Here is a 10,613-nt window from a genome sequence, read left to right on the forward strand (position 1 = left end):
CACGATGCTACTCCTGCACCTGGGATGGGCACTACCCTCTGCCGGGCACGGGACTGTGCTCTGCCTCAGCATCGGCTCTGCCCTGGCATGGGTGGTTGGTGCCATCCTGGGTGCCAACAGCAGCTGGGTGCCGTGGTCCTGGGCTGCTCCAGCCAGAGGGGAAGCGAGGGCAGCTGGGGTGTGATGTAACCTGGCGTGCCTGGGAGGCAGTGCCTGGAAGGGAGTGAGCCGCCCAGCTGGGGTGGGAAGCCAATGTGCTGTGTCACTCCTTCGGGCTGGAAATTTGGTCGGGAGCCAAATGGCTGCCCAAATCCAGCTGGACTCCAAGAATGTGCCCCCATCTCCCCAGGTCTCGCACAGCTGTAACCTACTTCCCCGCTTTTGGCTGCTGAGGGGAGGTGATGGTTGAGCTGAGGGGCCTGGGAGAGGGTCCGTTGTCCCAGCTCCGTCAAAAATGGCTCCATCTCCCTGCCAGGCTTGGGGACTTGTCCAGCCAATACCCCGTGTGCCCACCTTGCCCTTTAGACATGGGGCACCCGCCCGGGGCAAGGGGGGACTGACCTTCTGGGGCTGAGCTGTCCCAAGCCCACCCTCCCTGGGCAAAAGCCCATCCTTCCCCAGGGAAGAGCCCATCCTTCCCAGTAGGCACAGGCAGCCCACCGGAGCCCTGCCGAGCTTGCCTCCTGCAGGTGCCACCACACTGAGGGCAGTTTTTGTTTCTCCTTCAAGACGAGCTCCCAGATGCACCCTGCCAGCCAGAGGGATAACTCACACACCGCCTGGCAGCTATTTCATCAGCACGGCCGGACCCATAAAACCAGTTAGCTTGGAAAAACAGGGACTCTTCTAATGATACCTTTGGAGCAGTGGTGCTCCGGATCCCAGTCCACCAAGGGAATATCTGGAGGAGCCTGGAGGACGTTGCGGGTCGGCTCTGGCTGGCAGGCGGCTGCAGCCCCAGCCCTGCCAGCAGCACTAGCCAAAGGAGCCGTCCTCCAACCCCAGTGCCCAAAACCCAGCATTTTGCAGCCTCCTAGGAAATCGCAAACACCAGGAAAGCTGCTAATCCCGCAACCATTTTTGCCACAGAAGAAAAGTCTCCCCAACCCCGTTCCTCCAGCTTTCCCCCGGCCACCATGAGCCGTTGCAGGCAAATCCAAGGTGCTGCTCCTTAATCGCAACCTGGGGAAGCTGGAGCCACCCTGACCCAAGCAGCTTCACTGGTGCATTTTATTACCGACTTCAGCGAGGCCCTGCTGGGATCGGGGTCAGCGGCAGCCGGAGCTCATGGCAGGAGGGCAAAGTGGGGCAAAGCAAAAGAGGGAGGAGGCCCATGGAAAAAAAAAAAAAAAGGGCTTAGAATAGAAACCAGGTTAGGGCTAAACTGTGGGTGGTAGGAGCTGTCGCAGCATGTAAAGCTGGCTGCCACTGCCAGCCCAGGGAACCTGGGGGGCCCTGAGCCATCCTCAGCATCCCTCACCAGGTCTGCAGGGGTGCCCGTCTGCCAGCCCTGGGAGTCGAAGGCTGGAGGGCACAGGGGTAGAGGGGTGGTGGGTATGAGCCTGAGTGCAAAATGAACGAGAGCTCAGCCCTAAAACCACCCTAAACCAGCCCCTTCATCCTGCAAGGGCTCTTCTGGTCCATTGGATAACCTTGGTTCAGGACTGCCCTTCCGGAGGGTCCTTGCTGGGGCAGCTTGACAGAAACTCAGATAGCACTTCTGCAGAAAAAGTAGGTTGTTTTTTTTCTCCTTTCTTCCTGAATGGGAAAGGAACAATCAACAATGAGCCAAGCTTAGCACAAGGCGAGATAAGACCCACCTCCCACAGCACTCGAGGCAGCAGGGCAAGTGTCACCGGGCACTTGGCACAGTCCGGAGGGTTCCCCCAAAGCACACAGAGGGTTCACAAGAAGCCACCAGCACCACCCTGGCACCTGCCAGCCCAGGGAGCCCACGGGCAGCTGGATCTGCTGGCAAATACAGGAGCTGTTGCGTGACCCTGTCCCCGGCTGGGCCGTGGCCAGCTGGAGCCAGACAGGGAGCTGATAGCGGGATTTACTGAGCGAGGCGGGAGGTGGTTCTGGGAATAGCCCCACTGCCTGGCACGAGCCCACTTCCAGACCAGGATGTTGCCTTCCAGTATGTGGCATAGGTGATGCCCTTGGAAAACCAGGCAATTTGTTGAGGGAGAGGTGACTTAGACTCATGTTTCGTTGGAAAAAGGCGTGAAAACGGCCTCCTTGAAGCTGATGAAAGCTCCCCATGGAGCACTAGGTTCAGCCTGCACGTGGACTGATGGCTTTCCCTAGCCCATGGACCACTTGCCATCCAGGATTTCACCCCATCTGCTCCAGACTGGGAAAAAAACCTGGTCAGCCATGGCAAAAAATATGCCCATGACCTCTGTTTCCTCCAAACAGCAGGTCTCCCTTTCCTATAGTAAAAAGTCCTGTGGTCAACAAAATCACCTTTCCAGAAAAGTCCATAATGATATCACAAGTGGGTTCCTGTGCCCATCCCATGCCCCACCGAAGCACCAGGCTCGTTGCCCTCAGTCCCTTGGGAAGGCTCTGCTAGTAGCAGGGCTGGTGGGGAGCCGGGGTGGCGACAATGTCTAGGGCGAGGTGGCAAGTGCTGCCAGCTCTCCCTCCTTCTTTATATACAAACTCATTTTGGAGAACAAACAGCATAAACAGTTGGGGTTTTTTTTGGCCTTCAGTCCCAACATGGCCTTATCGTGCTGTCAAGGCTGGGGCAATTCTTGGCATCATCCGTTCCTGGGGTGGTGAGAAAGGAGCTTATGGTTGCCTTTGGAGAGGAAGGCAGGCAGCCTGTGCCACCTCCTCCAGCCCCTGGTGTCCATGGGATGCCTGGGGAGGGCTGGGGACCTGCTCGACCCCTACCCAGCATGGAAAGCCACCCAGGAGGCACCCACAGCACCCAGCCCCTTCACCTCCAGCAGGGTCGAGCCAGCCCCAGCTCGGGGACACTGTCCCTGGCCACAGGGCTGGTGCTCCCTGGGGAAAGGCGGTTTGAGCACGTGGCATTCCTGCCCAGTGGAGCTGAGCGCAGCCCCGGGCCGGGTGACTAACGCCTTCGGCCAGCTGTCTGGAATACCGGGGGCTGATCTATCACCTGGTGCCGGCAGGCAAGGAGGTGTGCTGCTCCGCTGGCACCCAGGGCCCCTCTCGGCTCTTCCAAAGTGCCTCCTGGGGAGGGTCAGAGAGCCTCTCCCTGCTCCTGTGAATGGGGCTGACCCAGCTCAGCACCGTGTCCCAGCGCCATCCAGGCTCCCTTTCTTTTCTGTGCCCTCTCCCACCCACTCACTCCAGGCAAGGGGTCTCCCTGCCCTGCTCCTGCCATGGCCATAGGACACTGCTGTCCTCCACCCCAGCCCCCCCCAGGCAGAGCTCTTGGGCACATGGACACCACCAGACCATCTTCACCCCTCTCCAGGTTGGCTTTTGTCCCTCTATGGGCTGCCCGGCCCCACCGTGCTCCTCTAGGAACCCTGTGCATACTCCGTGGGTATTGCTCTGGGGTGCCACTGCCACCCAGAGCTTTCATGAGGGATGCCCCGCACAGGGCAGGGGGACGGGCTGTCCCCATTCCTGCAGGCGTTATCCCGCAGCCAGAGCAGGGCTCCTGTCACAGACATGCCGATGTTGCTGCCAGCACCCTGCCCGCACGGGCTTGTGTAACCTCTTACGTCAGGCAGTGCTGGGCCACGGCAGAGCCATCTCCTGCTTCTGTCCCTGCCTGTGCTGGCCCAGCACCGCCGCTGGTTCTGGGGACCAAAGCTCTGGTATCCCTCTCCCTGGAGATCCCCACACCTGCTGGGTGCCCCATGGGCCCCACTGCCCAGCAGCCTTCCCATGGGGATGCTGGCAGGCACTGTCACCTGGTCCCCACAGTGACCCAAGGATGTTTGTCCCCCAACTCAGGACCCTTTGGGGCACAGTCCTGCTTTACATGGAGCAGCCTTTGCCATTGTCTTCAAAAGCAACAACAAAACAAAAAAAAAACAAACCAAAAAAAGGGGGGTGGGAGGGTGTTTTTATGCTTCTCCCAGGAGAAAGGGGGCAGGATGGGGGCAGGATGCGGCCAGGGCTGTTCCCTGACCAACAGCAGAGACAAGTCCAGCAGAGCCCAATGGGTGCCCAGAAAGCCTCCACCTCCCCAGCCATCCCTGCCCTGCTTTCCAAACCCGACCAGCTGGGTTTCGGGGTGCTGGAGCTGTGCCAAAGCACCAGGCCAGTGGGGTGAAGGCATTCCTTGGCACCGGAGTGGGCAGAACACTACGCCAAGAACAGCACATGCTGCTCACTGCCCCCTTCCCAGCTCCCAAAACACGAGCAAGACCCCTGGGGAGATGTTGTCTGGGAGTGCAACCAGTGGCCAGCTCATGGCTGCGTGCCAGTACCCTCGAGGGCTGTGCAGTGCCTGCAAAACCCACAGCGAGGGTCCGTATGCCCCTGGGCATGGGTGGCCAAGCCCATCCGCTGCTGTCGAGCAGCCAGTGTTGCCCCTTGGGCATCGCTTTTGGGTTGCCAAGTGCTGCGGGGTTTGCTTTGGTGCTCGGTGCTCTTATGTAAGGAAGTGGGAGAGAGGTGGGGGTGAGCCCTGCTTTATAGGTCAGAAAATGGAGGTGCAGGGCAGTTAGGGGATTGGGCTAGGTCAGCCCATGAGTCAGTGGCAAAGGAGGGACCGGCGCGGCGGAGGCTTTATTAGCGGGTGAGGGGTGGAGCAAGGCTCCACAGGCAGGCGAGGAGCCACGGCATCGACGGAGCAGGGTCACGCTCTCCCACCTGGCACGTCCCCCACCAGCACCCCAACCTGCCGGCGATGCGCCCCCAGCCCCGCTCCTCCTCCTCCTCGCCGTGCCCCTGAGGGGCGGCTGAGCCGCTCGCCCCCCGCCGCAGCCCCGCACTCACCCACGGCGCAGCCAGGAAGGCGGTGATGGAGCAAGGTCAGTGAAACAGGTTTCTCCTCCTCGGTCCCTCGAGCAGGCGTCCTTCCCCGTGCGGGCTGGGGAGCTGCAGACTTGTTGACAGCGGCTCTCGTTAGCTCGGTTATTGAGTGGGGCCGAGGGCTGGGCTCTCAGCTCTGCAGGTAGCGGCTCAGATGGGGCTACAGCTGCCCCATGCATCTCCCTGCACCTCCCCGGGTGGGTGGCTGTGCTGCTCAGCCTCCCCTGGCCCTGTGGGACCCCGCGGGAGCCCCCCGCTCCGGGAGGTGCACTCCGAAACACCAGCAGGGCCAGGATGGTTGAAATAACGGGTATCTGCGTGGGAGCTCTGCTGTGCCGGGGACCCCGACGGGTTTGGGACCCCGGTGCCGTAACCCCCAGCTGCCAGCACACCAGCCGAGCGGCCGGTGCCTGGCTCAGGGGTTGTTTGTGGCTGTGGAGAAGGGTCAGGCTAGGGGATTTATCACAACGGAGGTAAAAGGCAGTGCCCAGGCCAGCTGCCAGGAGCCTTCCTCTGCCCCCATCAAGCCTTTCGCCGTCTTGCTGGAGTTCCCGCATGCTCCTCTTGCTTCCCACCAGCACTGCCCACGGCCGATGGCACGGCATGCCAGGGACAGGGAAACGCAGAGGTCAGCCATCCTGCCCATGGGCGCGTTTCCAAAACTCAGCTGGAGAGCCCGGGGCACCGTCCTGGCAGGGTGAGCGTGGGCGAGGGTCCCCGCTGCCAGCACCAGGTTTTGCTGTGACATGACCGCGCCAGTCAGGCTCTGCTGCCGCTTCCCAGTGGTGAGATAATGGGTGGGGAACAAAGGGATCTTGTGGCAGCCAGATCTGTTCCTGGCGCCTCCTGCGAGGGCAGAGCTCGTCCTTGGGCGAGAGCAGCGTCGTGTTGAGCCCAAGGCGCTGCTGGCAATGCCTTGCTGCAAACTCCACCTGGGCACCGGCAGGCTGCAGCCTGGCCAGAGCCGGGGAGGGGATGCCAGGGAAATCCATCCCACCACAGCTTAAACGCTTGTGTAGGACGTGCTGGCTGGGTTTAGGTGGTTTCTGGGCTGGATTCCCTCCTTGCAGCCCTGCACTGGCTGCTCCAGCCTAGCACAGTACTGTATGGGGTCGAGTGGTCCAGCCTTTGCCCGGGTGTCTCTTCTGGTGACGGCTGCTCCTGGTCCCACCAGGACCTTCTGGGCTGGGCGGCTCTGCCGGCTTGGAGAGCGCTGGTGAGTTGGAGCTTGGTGTCCTGCATCAGGAAAATACGGTTGTCAAAGCGCATCCTAAAAGCTTAAAACTTAGACACAGACCAGGGAGCAGGAGCGGTCGGAAGGTTGGCCCTGTCCTTCCAAAAAAGTGAGAGATGACGAGGAAAGCTGGGATCGCTACCCTCAGAGCCACCCTGGGGCCCAGGCTGGCATCACAGGGCTCTGCCAGGAGCATGGGCTCCTGGTGCCCCAGGGCAGGCGGTGCATCTGGCTCCACACCAGCTGAGGGTCCCACTGTCCCCCCACTGTCTTTGCCACCCAGATTTCTCCCAGCAAAGCACCCAGGGCTGGACGTACAGGCTGTCAGGTGAACCGATCATGCAGTGCTGGTGCTTGCTCCATCCGACCACAGGGTCTCAGCCAGCAGCACTATGGAGGAGCTGGTGTTGGCATTGTCCCAGATACTTTGGGTTTCCCATTGCAGTCACCTCCGGGACCCACGTCCCCCACCACTGAGCTGGTCCCTCTCTCACGCGGGAGATGCTGTGTCACTGGGGGCTGTTCAGAGCTGCTCAGTGCCCTCACCCCAGCATGTGAGGGGGCACGGAGCCAGCTCTGTCGCTGGGGTTGGAGTTGAGTCCTCCCAGAACACAGTTCCCCATCCTCACCGCTGGTTTCAGGGCCATGCCAGTGGGAGCCAGGAGCCTGGCTGTCGTGGGGGACCAAGGATTTCAGCAGCTGAGGACAGAGATCAGGCGGTGCCTGTGCTTGGAGCACACTTATCCCCAGCAGTGCCGTCAGTGCTCAGCGGGATGAATCCAGACTAATGCCACACTTCACCCCAAGCAAAGGTCCCCCCAGCCTGAGGTCCCCAGCTGTGAGCCCTTAAATCCCTCCCCCTCTCTGTGCTGGTGGGGCAGGAGCCTGGGAGAAGACATCTGGCTCTTCCCACTCCAGGTGACCCCGTAGCTGCCCCATTAGCCTCCAGCTCACCCGTCTGAAGCACCGAGGGGCCCTGGGGGGGTCTCGTGGTGGGGGCATTTCCTTGCGTGCTTCTGCAGAAAAAGCTCCATACCCCTGCTGAAGCTGAAAAAAGTTATTGCAGCCACAAGTCCCCAGTTACAGAGCAAACCCACGCTCTGGCCCTGCACCGAGTCCCGTGGGAGGTGCTGCCCTGCTCCTGACCCTCATTCAGCCACACTTAGGGATTTTAGCTTAACACCCAAGAGGGAGCGTGTCCCTGCCTTGAGCAAATAGCCTGCCTGCTCCAGGCACTGCAGGGCAGATGGGCCTGGGGCACCAGCGATGCCCCACACCTTGCTCTGCCCTGGCTCCCCCCCCAGGGATACTCAGTGCCATCGTCTGGTGCATCCCTGTGCTCCTCTGGCCACCCTGGCTGAGAGCAAACCGGGGTGATAGGTACCAAAATGATGGGTACCAGGGGGCTCGCTCCAGCCCTGAGATACTTGGCAGAGCCCATGGCATTGCCAGGTATTTTGCTAACATTTATGAAAACAATTCGCCCTGTTAATACCTAAAGCCAGCATTAAAAGAAAACAACACTCCACTCCTCCTGCTTTCCCAACCCACTCAGCAGCTCGCTCTCAGGGAGGACATGCTGAGCTGTGTTCATGTTGTTGCCTTTTGGGGCACTTTGGTTTTGGAAACAGCCATGGAGAGTCCCAAAAGCTGTTGCAAAGCCCCTGTGAGGTGCTGCATCCAGCCCAGGCTGTATTAGTGCCATGTCCAGCCCTGTGCGTGGCTGCCAGGAGGAACTGTGCAAGGCATGGTCAAGCTAGAACGTGCCACAGGTGGTCTGCATGGAGCCCCTTCCCGCTCTTCTCCATCCTGGCCGTCCACCTTCCCACAGCTGCGCGTTACTCAGCCGCCCAGCCAGGAAGTGAATCCCTGGCGGGATGGGCAGGAAATAGTTAAGCAAGTGGCATGCAATGGCCCCTGCTGATGTGGCAGGTCCTGGACCCCATTGTCACCCTGTCACCCTTGGTGTGGGCACCACAGCTCTCACCAGCTCCAGGTGAGGCTGGAGGAGAGGACCATCAGGCAGGGCTGAGGACTAGGTGCTCCAGCCCAAGGGAGATGCATCCCCGTGGTCCTCTCTGCCCATAGGACATACCTGGTATCCTGCAGGTGATGTCCTTTCTGTGCCCATGCCAGCCCCGTGTGGCATGACTGAGCACACCTGTCACCCAACGGGAGCAGCCCATAACCCCGGTGCTGCTAGCAGCCTGGGGAAGCAGCCGCATCCCACCCCAGGCCAGCCATGGTACCCAGCAGGTGAGCAGGGATGCTGCAACACTCACTCGGTGCCTGCAAACCCACATCTCCAAAAGCGCTGCTGCACACCCTCCGTCATCCCCAAAAGTCTCCCCTGCCTTCTCCCTCCTGCAGACCATGGTCTGGGGGGCCCAGCCTAAAGACAGGGAGGCAAAAGGACCCGAGTGACAGTGAGTGCCAACACATCCCCCTCGCAGCAGCCGCATGGGGATAAGGGCAGGGCCTGTGCATCGACATCACTTTTGTGAGCGATGCTCCTCCAGTTGAGGAGTTGGGGCTGTCTGACTCAAGGCTGGGGTGTCCATGCCGCGGCTGGACTGCTGGCACAGCCCCTTGGCCTCTCTCCGCTCCCTACACACCACATCCCGCACCACCAGAGACAGGGAAATACATGTCCAACCTGAACCCAGGGGACTGGTTTTGCTGGGAAGCCCGATTTAGCACAGGCACGGGGCATTTTGGTGTTTGCGGCTTGGCGTGTTAAGGGATGCCCATCCCCAAGATCCCTGGTGCCTGCCAGGGAGATGCTGCCATCCACTGCCGCGGTGCCCGCGGGATCTGCGCCGTGTCCAAGCGCCCAGGCACCACGGGCAGTATGACGGCCGGTGTTTGCTCACTGACGGCACCAGGTCGGGGAAACCTGCTGCCTGGCTCGGTTTCTGTTTGGGAGGATAGTTAAGGGTGTTCTCCAGGGTGTGCCAGCCCCAGCCTCCACCCTGCTTTCACAAGCACGCTCTCCGAAAGGAGCTTGTTGTTCTCAGCTACAGAGCAGACGCAATTAGCACCATCGAGGTTCCCCCGCAGAGGCCAGGCTCCATCTGATGTGATGATCCATCCAGTGATGGGGCCCATCTGTGCTGAGGACCTGGCACAGCCGAGGACCTGGGGACAGCCGTGTCCCCTCCCCATGCCCAGGCCAAGTGGCACCGACTCCATCATGAGCCTGGTGGGATGCAACAGCCCAGGTGGCCAGGGGGAGTTGGACATCAGGGGATATCTCCTGGGCTGGGGCATTTGAACACCCTGTCCTGCAGCAGCTGTATGCTTATGCTTTGTGGGAGACAACCTGGGTGGAAACCAAGGACCAAACCTAAAGCCAAGCAAGAGGCATGAGCCCAAAGAGCAGGCACTTGCTCTGGGGCTGCAGGTGCCTCTGACGGCCACCCCCATGCCCACAGACCATCCTCCTCATCCATCCCTGGGTCAGCTGTGGGCTTAAGCCTATCTCTTGGGCTCTACAACACTGTGTTGGTGCCACAGCTCAGTTCTGGTCCCTCCCTACAGTCGTGGGAGTGACCGTGTTGGGCTTGGGGCTCAGCAATCTCAAGCCGCATTTCTGGGCTTGGTCTTAGCTGTGCAGAGATGTGTCCTGTGGCACTTGGGTACCATCACATCACCAAACCTTTTCACTGGCTCTTTGGAGAAAAGACAAGTTGAGAGAAGGGATCTGTCAGGTCAGCATCAGCCCAACATCAGCAACTGCTTGGGTGCTCCTAAACAAAAAGGCAAAGTCAGGGAGGTGCAAACCCCAGCTGCCCAGCAGATACCCCAATTACCTGCTGCAAAAGGCTCCAGTAGGTGTAAAGCCAATAGATCCACTTCTCCCTGTCATCCACTGGGATAAGCTGGTCCCTATCGTACTGGAGTGACAGCGATGCAAGCCAGGGCAAATCACTCCTGTGTCAGGCACAAACCCAAAGGCTCAATTCATCCCCGGGGGAACTGGAGCTGGGAGCTGGTCTGTGGCGAGCAGCCAGTGCTCTGCTGGTTATCCAGAGCAAGAGCAGAGGGCTTGGATGAGGTCACACACGTGCACGAGGAAGGAGGTGAATGTCGCCACCATAACCTCACCTGAGAATTGGCTTTAGGTCCTGCTCACACTCACAGCAGGACTCGGCAGCCGTCCTTCTGCCGCGTGGCATCCCCGCTGCCTCGCAGCCCCAGTGGGCTGTGGGTCCCATCCTGCTCTCCCAGGCCCAGTCCCGGCAGAGGGAGCTGTGACATTAGCGAGCTGAGCCACCGCTCTCCCTGCTGGGGTGGCAGCCCCGGGCTTTGGAGAGGGACCAAAGAGAACAGCGCTGCGGCCCTGGCGCCGTGCAGCCTTCAGGAGAACTCGCCGACTCAGCACATCTGAGTGCTTGCCCTTTTGCCT

This window comes from Falco biarmicus, chromosome 1 (genome assembly GCF_023638135.1).
Source record: "Falco biarmicus isolate bFalBia1 chromosome 1, bFalBia1.pri, whole genome shotgun sequence".
Taxonomy (NCBI): Eukaryota; Metazoa; Chordata; class Aves; order Falconiformes; family Falconidae; genus Falco; species Falco biarmicus.